The sequence below is a fragment of the Aegilops tauschii genome, chromosome 6 (genome assembly GCF_002575655.3).
Source record: "Aegilops tauschii subsp. strangulata cultivar AL8/78 chromosome 6, Aet v6.0, whole genome shotgun sequence".
NCBI lineage: Eukaryota > Viridiplantae > Streptophyta > Magnoliopsida > Poales > Poaceae > Aegilops > Aegilops tauschii.
The window spans coordinates 380,823,869-380,836,581 of NC_053040.3; the positions used below are offsets into that span (position 1 = coordinate 380,823,869).

Genomic DNA, 12,713 nt, shown 5'->3' on the forward strand with positions numbered 1-12,713 from the left:
CCTGGTTTTTTCCGTCCCTCCTCCCACCTCACAGTGAGCCGCGTCGAACCAAAAAAACCTCGTAGCGATGCCGGATGCCCCCACGCAGTCCACAGGCTAACCTCCCGTCGCACCCAAGAAAAGCGGAGGAAAAAAACCTACGAACAAAAACCTACAAAAATTAACCAGCGAAAAAAAAACTAAACCAATCGCAGACACGTATGAGCGAGGCCTCCTGCCCTCGAGCGAAAACCACTCGCACGCACGACTCCCTGCCCTCCTTTGCACGACTCTCTACCCTCCTTCGCCGCCGCCACTCCATCCCTTCGCCGCCGACCTTGCACATCAAAGCCGCCGCCCTCCATCGGACGATCCGTTTGAGGAGACGTCGCCGATCACGTTCAGGATCCGGCGACGATCCCCTTCAGGAGCCGCACGCCGATCCCCAGATCTGGCGCTGATCCCTTTGAGGACCCGCCACGATCACGTCCAGGATCCGACGACGATCCCCTTCAGGAGCCACACGCCTATACCCTGAGCCGGCGCTGATCCCCGTTGAGGAGACGCCGACGAGATCATTGCAGATATAGGTATTATTTGAAGTTTATACACAGTTTATACACATATCATAAAGCTATCGCATGTTCAAATATTCTGAACTTATCTCTATTTAGTACCTGATAGTTGGGGGCTCCTGAAAAATAATAATTAAAATATCAAAGCACCACTTCTTCCCATAGGCATCACTCTGTATCCACGTGATGTCTACTACACAACCTTCTTCTTGTAGACGTTGTTGGGCCTTCAAGTGCAGAGGTTTGTAGGACAGTATCCCTCAAATGGATGACCTAAGGTTTATCAATCCGTGGGAGGCGTAGGATCAAGATGGTCTGTCTCAAACAACCCTGCAACCAAATAACAAAGAGTCTCTTGTGTCCCCAACACACCGAATACAATGGTAAATTGTATAGGTACACTAGTTCGGCGAAGAGAAGGTGATACAAGTGCAATATGGATGATAGATATAGGTTTTTGTAATTTGAAAAATATAAAAACAGCGAGGTAACTCATGATAAAAGTGAGCACAAACGATATTGCAATGCGTTGAAACAAGGCCTAGGGTTCATACTTTCACTAGTGCAAGTTCTCTCAACAATAATAACATAATTGGATCATATAACTATCCCTCAACATGCAACAAAGAGTCACTCCAAAGTCACTAATAGCGGAGAACAAACGAAGAGATTATTGTAGGGTACGAAACCACCTCAAAGTTATCCTTTCTGATCGATCTATTCAAGAGTCCGTAGTAAAATAACACGAAGCTATTCTTTCCGTTCGATCTATCCTAGAGTTCGTACTAGAATAACACCTTAAGACACATATCAACTAAAACCCTAATGTCACCTAGATACTCCAATGTCACCTCAAGTATCCGTGGGTATGATTATACGATATGCATCACACAATCTCAGATCCATCTATTCAACCAACACAAAAAACTTCAAAGAGTGCCCCAAAGTTTCTACCGAAGAGTCAAGACGAAAACGTGTGCCAATCCCTATGCATAAGTTCACAATGTTACGGAACCCGCAAGTTGATCACCAAAACATACATCAAGTGGATCACGTGAATATCCCATTGTCACCATAGATAAGCACATGCAAGACATACATCAAGTATTCTCAAATCCTTAAAGACTTAATCCGATAAGATAACTTCAAAGGGAAAACTCAATCCATTACAAGAGAGTAGAGGGCGAGAAACATCATAAGATCCAACTATAATAGCAAAGCTCGCGATACATCAAGATCGTGCCGAATCAAGAACACGAAAGAGAGAGATCAAACACATAGCTACTGGTACATACCCTCAGCCCCGAGGGTGAACTACTCCCTCCTCATCATGGAGAGCGCCAGGATGATGAAGATGGCCACCGGCGAGGGATTCCCCCCTCCGGCAGGGTGCCGGAACAGGGTCCCAATTGGTTTTTGGTGGCTACAGAGCCTTGCGGCGGCGGAACTCCCGATCTAGGTTATGTTCCGAGGGTTTATGTATTTATAGGAATTTTTGGCGTAGGTCTCACGTCAGGGGGGTCTCCGAGTCGTCCACAAAATAGGGGGGCGCGCCCAGGGGGTAGGTGCGTCCCCCACCCTCGTGGATGGCCCGAGACTCTTCTGGCCCAACTCTTTTACTCCGGGGGCTTCTTTTGGTCCATAAAAAATCATCAAAAATTAGCACATCAATTGGACTCCATTTGGTATTCCTTTTCTATAAAACTCAAAAACAAGGAAAAAACAGAAACTGGCACTGGGCTCTAGGTTAATAGGTTAGTCCCAAAAATCATATAAAATAGCATATAAATGCATATAAAACATCCTAGATGGATAATATAATAGCATGGAACAATAAAAAATTATAGATACGTTGAAGACATATCACTACGTTATGACAAAGAGACAGATGTCCATGACAGAAAGTAAAAACATGCTAAGAACCTATATTTATCGCACCAGAATGGAAAGGGTGCTAATATGACACAACACTCAATATATGCACTATTGTTCGTTGCAAAGATTGGTTCGTACATATTATTTCCATTGTTATACCATTTCCAATGAAACAATGATACATGTTTGCACACCTTCCGAAAGGCCTTTCCAGATCTATCACAAAATCTGCATCACTGTTTCACGTTTCCAGTTGCAAGTTGGGCAAAGGATCCAACAGTGTAGGTATGGCAATCAGTACCAAGTAGAACCTACAAACTATTGGTTAAATATGTACAGCAAAATCACACCTTCTAGTAATTAATATAGGTAGTAAAATACCTTGCCAGTTTGGGAGAAAAAACCATCGTCAAATATTTTACGCCAAATGACCACAGTTAATCTGAAAGCAACTTTTGAAAGAAATTAGAAACTATTCATCATGGTATATCCAGAATCAGTAGATAAAGACATGCTTACACAGTGTGATGCAAGAAAACACCATGGCCACACACAAAAAGAATTTATTAAACATATGTTGCCACCAAATTCTTAAAGATACTTCCAAATAAGCTCACTTCCAAAGAAAATATAACCCCCCCTCTTTCAAATATTCTTCACATATGGTAATTATTTTGGGACTATAGTAACCAATTCATCATCAAGTTTTATAAAAAATGGTTAATAAGTTCTTCGCTGTTCATATATCCCTCAGAATGGCTTTACCTTCCACCCCTTCCATGGTTGCATCAGTACTTTTTTCTTCAAATTCCTGTACAATAGGACTTCTCTTGAAATCAAATGGGCAGTACCAAATACGTAGTCAATCTAATAAAAAAGACTAGAAGAAATTTTAACATGGCAAGCACAGTACAGGATGTTTGCTGTGGTCCTGGTCCTTGTCTTCTGGAAATCCAGAAAATAACTGTGTCCTGTTCCTTGTCTTCTGAAAAGCAAGAAAAAAGGCAATGCGTTATTTTGCTACATACATCAAGCAATGGTCTTTTCGTGTCAGGGAGCTGCCATTACATAGGTACGTATGGGGAATTCAAAAGGCAAGGCAAGTGAACATCAACCAGAGGAGGACTTACCTACAGGTATATTTCACGCTATCAAAAATTCCTACACATGCGAGTCGTGCATTTCTGACAGTGACATGGTGTATACATAATGTGTTGTAGGCCATATGGGCGGGACATATGTAGACGAATACAAGGCAAGCATCATACCCGTGTTTGAACCATTAAGTTCTAAATATGTTTTCACAACATTGTTTAACCAGACAACCCAACTAGCTCCAGCTATACATCATTCTCGCATAATGATGCAACATTTCCTCCTTCAACTACGGTCACATCCGGTGTTATTCATGACATAGATCTACAAGGTAATCATATTGTACGTATTCCATAATCATTTGATGTCAGGTTCTGTTTTTTTCTGTGTCTTTTGGGAATGTCCTGAATGACACCAGTAGCTGTCTTGAATGACACCATAGAAACTAGGCAAAAAGTGAAGAAGATCGCAAGAGAGAGCATAAAAATGCCTAGAGGAGAGCTGCTTATCAGAAGAAAAAAGATCTGCTTATCCAAAATGAAAATCTGCGTTCCCTTAATATATCAGGTAAGATATTTTTATGTTTCAAAAAAGATAGCATGTCCTCTGCTGCTCAAAGTCCGACTTTCCGATTACCTAGATATTCCTACGCTGCATGCATTACGAGGTTTAGAGGAGTGGTGCATGTCCCTCCCCGGACGAAGGAACACAGAGGTCTTAACTGGATATTTGAAAAAGAATATGTCAATTAGAACTCTAAATATCACGTCAATCAGAACAGTAAAATTTCATATCGCCTAGCTAGCCTGATGCATACCGAGTCATTTGATATGGCAAGTAAGCTAGCACTGTTAGGAGTTAAGTTGATATTAATGGTTCGACATTCATAAGAAGCTAACTCCGATTTTACCTGGGACTAGCACATAAACCAGACAATCATACTAAGTATCTATCTTATATCTCAAAATCCAATACACTACAAAATTTGAAGTCAAGAAGTAGAACGCTAAAAGAACTTCCTAAGGTAAACATAGAATCTGCATCTGGGCAGGCGAATGCTTTTGCCAACAAAGGAATGTTGTGTTGCTGCCAATAAATCGAATGCATTTGTCAATAAAAACATTTGACAAAGACGTATATTGGTCTCTCCCCTCTCTCCACTATGCTCTCTTGATTCATGATTTATCTAACAGCAGCATGGGGTACCCCTCATCTGAATATACATGTGAGGACGGCAAACAAGCATTCGTTTGTCAGTAAGTAATAATTTGGTTAAGAACAAAACTCAAGGCAAGAGGAGTGCAGTTCAGAAAAAAATCAGATAACTGCAGGATAACGAAGCCTGCATCTCTACTACACCATGTGTGCATAAAGTTCAGCAGCCATTAAATCCCTAGCCGGAAACTAATGTGTGTCCCTAAACTTACATGTGGTAGTTTACTTCGGGATCGACTGAAATTGGCCTTTGATTTCAGGTAGCTGAAACTCAGGATGCACATTGAAACTTAGTTTTCCCAATAGACTGCTCAGCTTCCGTAGATGAAGGTTCTCCATCATTAGCCTTGTTCTCATAATCATATTTGCCTGATTCTTGCCTTTAATCTTGAACTACAGAAACCTGTAATGTAGATATACTCAGTACATACTGACTGACAAGGTATCAGGAAATAGAGTAGAATACCAGAGTTTCAGACGTAAATATTGTCACCAACAGTGATTCAATTTGTCAGTACAAGCATATCATGAAAAGGGGAAACGACAAGCGAATACAATGAGCCTGTACTTCTACACTAAGTGAACGCATGTCCAAAACTGAACTCAATATAAGGTGTCCATGGCCAATGATAACTTGAAGATTATCAATAATATTTGAACCAAGATAAACCAGTGATAGGCAAGGACTTTCAATACTGGTGTTAAATGGTCAAAGAAACTTGCTGATGATTCACTAAAGAAATAACTAAGGTGCTATCTAGCAGTATAGCTTACAAGTTAGTGTAAACTAAAATTTGACAGTAGCAGATTATATTATATGCTTATGAATAACTAACACTTGTAGGAATAACTAATACAAATTTAGTACTATGGAAAACAGCACAGCTCAAAAAAAAATATACGAAATGAATTCAAAAGATTTTGTGGATCGAATTTCTTTGTCATCCCCAGGGAAGTTGCTCTGCTGATATAAACAAAGATAATCGAATGCAAACACTATCTTTCCTTTTACACAGGGTAGATGAGATGCCTAGAACCTAACAAATCATTCGCTATAAACAGAAGTAAAATCTTAATCGTACAATTGTGAAGAAATGAGGACAATTGGCTCAATCACAAATGTGATAGTCCAGTGAAGCTGGCATTGCACACCAGTTAGTGCATGAGCAAGCACAAACCACTTGAGCGTATATCAAAGTTCCAAGAAAGAAAGAAAAAATTAGGGACAAAAAACTTCAGCACATGTACCACGGCTTTGATTTCTTCTAGTCACATAAAGCATTTTTCAGTAGATGTTTAATACAGGCGAAACGACACTAAAAAGGCACAATACACATGGGCATTTTAATACATCAATTCTTGGATAGCATGAGCACGCATGTGCAGATTATATCCATTGCTTCACTGAAATATCATCCAGAAAACTAATTGAGAGGAAGGGCAGCCATGCCGGCAGCAACATAAACATTCGAGCATTTTCTTACTAGCACTTTGCAGAGATTTGGTAGTACTAACTATACCTGTATCATAGTTCCAAGCTAACAAATGCTTCTACATTTAACTCTAAAACCTATAACAGACAAAAAGACAGAGGGAAGTTACAGAAATATCATTAGTTGCATCCTCATCCTCTTACTTTTCTGCCAACAAACTATAGCTGAATCCCTTGACAAAATCATTCTCTTCACAGATGAAGACATACACCATCTACTCCAACAAAACCCAAACCTGGCCAGCAGGATAACACATGTAAAACAGAAAAATCTTCACATTTAGCAGAGCAATGCGCAAGAGCAAATCTGCTTCCCCTGCCGAGCACCAACGCGAACCAGAATGAAACCCCTAGAGTTACCGAGCCTAAGGCTATGTCAGGCGGGAAGGGGGGGGGGGGGGGGGGGGGGGTGTTAGGTGGCACTCACAGCTGCACGCCTCGAGTAGCTTGTCGCGCTCGACCTCGGTCCAGCTCCGGCTACTTCACCGCCGACTGGGAGGGCCTCGCCATGAAGATCAACAGCGCTGCTCGGCTGAGGTAAGCAGACCTTGCCCGACGATATGAGGATGCCGTCCCTCCTTCTAGCCTCACCACACCGCTGTGCCTGAGGTCAGCAACCAGATTCGGATCGGCCAGCTACGTGGCCGGCGGGAACGGATGACGGGGAGCCCTTCTACACCTCCCCGCCGGATCCGCCTGCCCTTCGTGCCAGATGTACGGGCGAAGCCCTGTCAGCGAGAGGTGGTGGTGAGCATGGCGGCGATCGGAGGCGGCGGTGAGTACAGGCGATCTATGGTAGTCCTTTCGATAGAAGAGTGTCGAACCCAACGAGGAGCAGAAGAAAATGATAAACGGTTTTCAACAAAGTATTCTCTGCAAGCATTGAAATTATCGATAATAGATGGTTTTGTGGTAAGGTAATTTGTAATGGGTAACAAGTAATGAAACTAAATAAGGTGCAGCAAGATGGCCCAATCCTTTTTATAGCAAAGGACAAACCTGTACAAACTTTTATATGAAGGAAAACGCTCTCGAGGACACATGGGAATTATCGTCAAACTAGTTTTCATCACGCTCATATGATTCGCGTTCGTTACTTTGATAATTTGATATGTGGGTGGACCGGCGCTTGGGTACTTTCCTTTCTTGGAAAAGCATCCCACTTATGATTAACCCTTATTGCAAGCATCCGCAACTACAAAAGAAGTATTAAGGTAAACCTAACCATAGCGTGAAACATATGGATCCAAATCAGCCCCTTATGAAGCAATGCATAAACTAGGGTCTAAGCTTCTGTCATTCTAGCAACCCATCATCTACTTATTACTTCCCAATGCCTTCCTCTAGGCCCAAAAAATGGTAAAGTGTCATGTAGTCGACGTTCACATAACACCACTAGAGGAAAGACAACATACATCTCATCAAAATATCGAACGAATATCAAATTCACATGACTACTTATAGCAAGACTTCTTTCATATCCTCAGGAACAAACGTAACTACTCACATTCATATTCATGTTCATAATCAGAGGGGTATTAATATGCATAAAGGATCTGAACATATGATCTTTCACCAAATAAACCAACTAGCATCAACTACAAGGAGTAATCAACACTACTAGCAACCCACAGGTATCAATCTGAGGTTTTGAGAGAAAGATTGGATACAAGAGATGAACTAGGGTTTGAGATGAGATGGTGCTGGTGAAGATGTTGATGGAGATTGACCCCCTCCCGCTGAGAGGATCGATGGTGATGACGATGGTGATGATTTCCCCCTCCCGGGGGGATGTTTGCTCGGCAGAACAGCTCCGCCGGAGCCCTAGATTGGTTCCGCCAAGGTTCCGCCTCGTGGCGGCGGTGTTTCGTCCCAAAAGCTTCCCTCTGTTTTTTTCGGGGCGAGAGACTTCATATAGCCAAAGATAGGCACCGGAGGCCTACCAGGGGGGCCACGAGACAGGGGGCGCGCCCCCCACCCTCGTGGCTAGGGTGTGGGCCCCCTCTGGTTAATTCATCAGTGAGTATTTTTTATTAATTCCAAAGCGTGCCTCCGTGAAGTTGCAGGACTTTTGAAGTTATGCAGAATAGGTCTCTAATATTTGCTCCTTTTCCAGCCCAGAATTCCAGCTGCCGGCATTCTCCCTCTTCATGTAAACCTTGTAAAATAAGAGAGAATAGGCATAAGTATTGTGACATAATGTGTAATAACAGCCCATAATGCAATAAATATCGATATAAAAGCATGATGCAAAATGGACATATCAACTCCCCCAAGCTTAGACCTCGCTTGTCCTCAAGAAAAAACCGATAACGAAAAATATGTCCACATGTTTAGAGATAGAGGTGTCGATAAAATAAAATACGGACATGAGGGCATCATGATCATTCTTATAACAGCAACATATATAAATATTGTCATATGATTTCTTATGTTAGAGTAACAATCTATTCACAATGTCATGTATGAATCAGAAACTTCATTGAAAACTAACAAACTATGATCTCGGTCATTGAGGCAATTGCAATTTATCATAACATAGGAAAGAGTCAATATAAGAGCTTTTCAGCAAGTCCACATACTCAACTATCATTTAGTCTTTCACAATTGCTAACACTCACGCAATACATATGGTTATGGAGTTTTATTCGGACACAGAGAAAGATAGGGGCTTATAGTGTTGCCTCCCAACCTTTTACCTCAAGGGTAATGTCAACAATAATAGTTCATGATAACTTACATCCAATTGGATATATATATCAGGATCTTTCCAACACAATGCGCTTGCCAAAGGATAAAATATAAAAAGGAAAGGTCAAGATCACCATGACTCTTGTATAGGGTATAAGACAAGAATAAAAGATAAGCCCTTCGCAGAGGGAAGCAGAGGTTGTCATGTGCTTTTATAGTTTGATGCACAAAATTTTAATGCGAAAGAACGTCACTTTATATTGCCACTTGTGATATGGACCTTTATTATGCAGTCCGTCGCTTTTATTTCCTCCACATCTGTGACGTCCCCGATTCAATCGTACACTAATCATACACGCAAACGTGTACGATCAAGATCAGGGACTCACAGGAAGATATCACAACACAACTCTAAAAAAAATAAGTCATACAAGCATCATAATACAAGCTAGAGGCCTCGAGGGCTCGAATACAAGTGCTCGATCATAGATGAGTCAGCGAAAGCAACAATATCTGAGTACAGACATAAGTTAAACAAGTTGCCATAAGATGGCTAGCACAAACTGGGATATGGATCGAAAGAGGTGCAGGCCTCCTGCCTGGGATCCTCCTAAACTACTCTAATGGTCGTCGTCAGCGGCCTCCATGTAGTAGTAGGCACCTCCGGTGTAGTAGGAGTCGTCGTCGGCGGTGGCGTCTGGCTCCTGGGCTCCAGCATCTGGTTGCGACAACCAGGTAGACTGGAAAGGGGGAAAAGAGGGAGAAAAGCACCCGTGAGTACTCATCCAAAGTATTCGCAAGCAAGGATCTACACTACATATGCATGGGTATATGTGTAAAGAGGCAATATCGGTGGACTGAACTGCAGGATGCCAGAATAAGAGGGGGATAACTAGTCCTGTCGAAGACTACGCTTCTGGCAGCCTCCATCTTGCAGCATGTAGAAGAGAGTAGATTGGTAAGTTCACCAAGTATCATCGCATAGCATAATCCTACCCGGCGATCCTCCCCTCGTCGCCCTGTGTGAGAGCGATCACCGGGTTATATCTGGCACTTAGAAGGGTGTGTTTTATTAAGTATCCGGTTCTAGTTGTCATAAGGTCAAGGTACAACTCCAAGTCGTCCTGTTACGGAAGATCACGGCTATTCGAATAGATAAACTTCCCTGCAGGGGTGCACCACATAACCCAACACGCTCGATCCCCTTTGGCCGGACACACTTTCCTGGGTCATGCCCGGCCTCGGAAGATCAACACGTCGCAGCCCTACCTAGGCACAACAGAGAGGTCAGCACGCCAGTCTAAATCCTATGGCGCAGGGGTCTGGGCCCATCGCCCATTGCACACCTGCACGTTGCGTGGGCGGCCGAAAGCAGACCTAGCCCCCTTAATACAAGCGCGGGCTTACGGTCCAATCCGGCGCGCGCCGCTCAGTCGCTGACGTCAAGAAGGCTTCGGCTGATACCACGACGTCGAGTGCCCATAATTGTTCCCGCGTAGTTGGTTAGTGCATATAGGCCAGTGGCCAGACTCAGATCAAATACCAAGATCTCGTTAAGCGTGTTAATTGAAGTATCCGCGAACGCCGACCAGGGCCAGGCCCACCTCTCTCCTAGTTGGTCTCAACCTGCCCTGTCGCTTCGCATAAAGTAACAGTCGGGGGCCGTCGGGAACCCAGGCCCACCTCTACCGGGATGGAGCCACCTGCCCCTTCAGCCCCCATCTCCGAACAGTACCGTAAGTAATGTAACAGTATAAAGCATATGTCCGTGATCACCTCCCGAAGTGATCACAGCCCAGTAGTATAGCATGCCAGACGGACAAGAGTGTAGGGCCACTGATGGAATACTAGCATCCTATACTAAGCATGTAGGATTGCAAGTAAAGGTAACAACAGTAGGAGCAAGGACAGGCTATGCATCAGAATAGGATTATCGGAAAGCAGTAACATGCTACACTACTCTAATGCAAGTAGTATAGAGAAGAATAGGCGATATCTGGTGATCAAGGGGGGGCTTGCCTGGAAGCTCAGCCGAGGAGGGGTCGTCAACACCGTAGTCGTACTGGGTAGCAGCGGCGTCGGTCTCGGTGTCTAGCGAGAGAAGAGGGGGAAGAAACAATAAATATAATGCAAACATATGCATGACGATGCATGACAAGACAATGAGCGGTGTTAGGTGTGCCCTAACGCGGTGGGAGGTGATACTGGCGAAGGGGAAACATCCGGGAAAGTATTCCGGGTGTTCCGCGTTTTTGGACAAACGGACCGGAGGGGGAAAGTTCCATGTTCGCTATGCTAGGAATGTGTGGTGGACTAACGGGCTGCGTATTCGGATTCGTCTCGTCGTTCTGAGCACCTTTCATGTACAAAGTATTTTCATCCGAGTTACAGATTATTCTATATTAATTTTCTAAAGTTTCAACAATATTCTAGAATTATTAATAATTTGAATTATCCACAGAATAAACTTTTGTTACCTAGTGTTACTCTAGCCCATCTGTATGACAGTGGGGCCAGTGGGGTTGTGTTGACCCAGTCCAAGGTTGACCGGTCAACATATGAACAGTGCCAATGGGTCCCTCGTGTCATTGCCTTTACTTCAATTAGATGATTTTAATTATTTTCTGTAGGCAGGGGGCCAACGTCAGTGACTAGTAGTAGTATGGCATTAACAGTAATTAGATCCTAATCTAATTAGGCCCAGCCCCATATAGCAGTGGCACTTGCCATCCATTGTGTGGCTGTGCTCACGCACAAGCACACACATGGGGCACTAGCAGCCATGGCCAAGGACCAGCAGTAGCTAACGGCAGTAGTGGAGTAGCGGTGGCATGAGCAGCAGTAGCGCATGGGTAGCAGCAGCACAGGGTAGCAGTGCAAGGGCGGCAGCAGCAGTGCGCTGCACAGGGCAACAACAAGCAGCGACGGCAGTCGGCGGTTGCGGGCGCACGCATGCGAGGCGAGCAGCAGCAGACGAAGTCGTAGCAGCAATAGTGGTGCAGTAGCGGCATCAGCAGGAAGTGGCGGGAGTAGCTAGCAACAGCACGGCAAAGCAACATCAGCGACAAAGCAGTAGCCGAGCAGGGCATGCGTATCACGATGCGGCCATGGACGGGATGGAGGCGGCAGGGAGCGTCGGTGAGGACAGGGGGCGCGCGCGGGTGCGGCGTGGGCGCGTAGTCCGCACGCGCGGGCGGGCGCAGGGCACACTAGGGGCGTGGACTGGACGCGGGCTGGGTGGTGGGCGCGGTCGCCATGACCGCGGCCACTGGAAGGAACGTAGACGGCGCGGGGCGGCGCAACGGAGCATGAGCTTGAAAACAGAGGAGGGGGAGAGCGGATGCTCACCGAGGAGCGCACGATGGCTCGGTGGAAGCTTAGGAGCTGCAGGGGTGGTGGATCATCGAGGTTGGCGGCGGCGACCGAAGGTAGGGGATGAGCTCGATCCCGATGATGGAGGGGCTCCGAGCTCAAACTTGTGGACGAAGAGGAAGTAGCAGACGCTGGTGGTGCTGGCGGACGCGGTCCCAGGGCGCGGGGAGGCCGGAGAGCGCGCGGCCGAGGGCATCCATGGTGACGGCGGCGGCGGTTGCGTGTTGTGGGGAGAAGAGGGACGAGAGCAGGGGAAGAGAGGGCGTCAGGGTTTGCAAGGGAGTCGGGGGCGACCTATAGGGCGTCGATGGCCTCTGGATGGCTACCCCGTGGCAGATCCATGCCGTGGACGTGCCGTCGGCGTCCACCGCACCATGATGAACAGGGGGGAGGAGAAGGCCCCCCTGGTGGGCTGGGCT

At 45.2% G+C, this 12,713-nt stretch overlaps 1 long non-coding RNA gene across 2 annotated transcripts; it reads right to left on the reverse strand.

Annotated features, from left to right (window-relative positions):
- Nucleotides 1-1,672: 1,672 nt before the first annotated feature.
- On the reverse strand, nucleotides 1,673-7,060 carry LOC109747773 (uncharacterized). 2 transcript variants are annotated; one of them, XR_002229228.4, is made up of 7 exons: nucleotides 6,659-7,060; nucleotides 4,952-5,142; nucleotides 3,343-3,414; nucleotides 3,195-3,240; nucleotides 2,811-2,871; nucleotides 2,624-2,740; nucleotides 1,673-2,185 (listed from the first exon to the last, which is right to left on the reverse strand). It is a non-coding gene; the product is annotated as an uncharacterized lncRNA (long non-coding RNA). The 2 variants fall into 2 exon arrangements; XR_002229227.4 differs by lacking the exon at nucleotides 1,673-2,185 and having other exon boundaries at nucleotides 2,533-2,740; nucleotides 6,659-7,057.
- Between the last annotated feature and the right edge of the window lie 5,653 nt (nucleotides 7,061-12,713).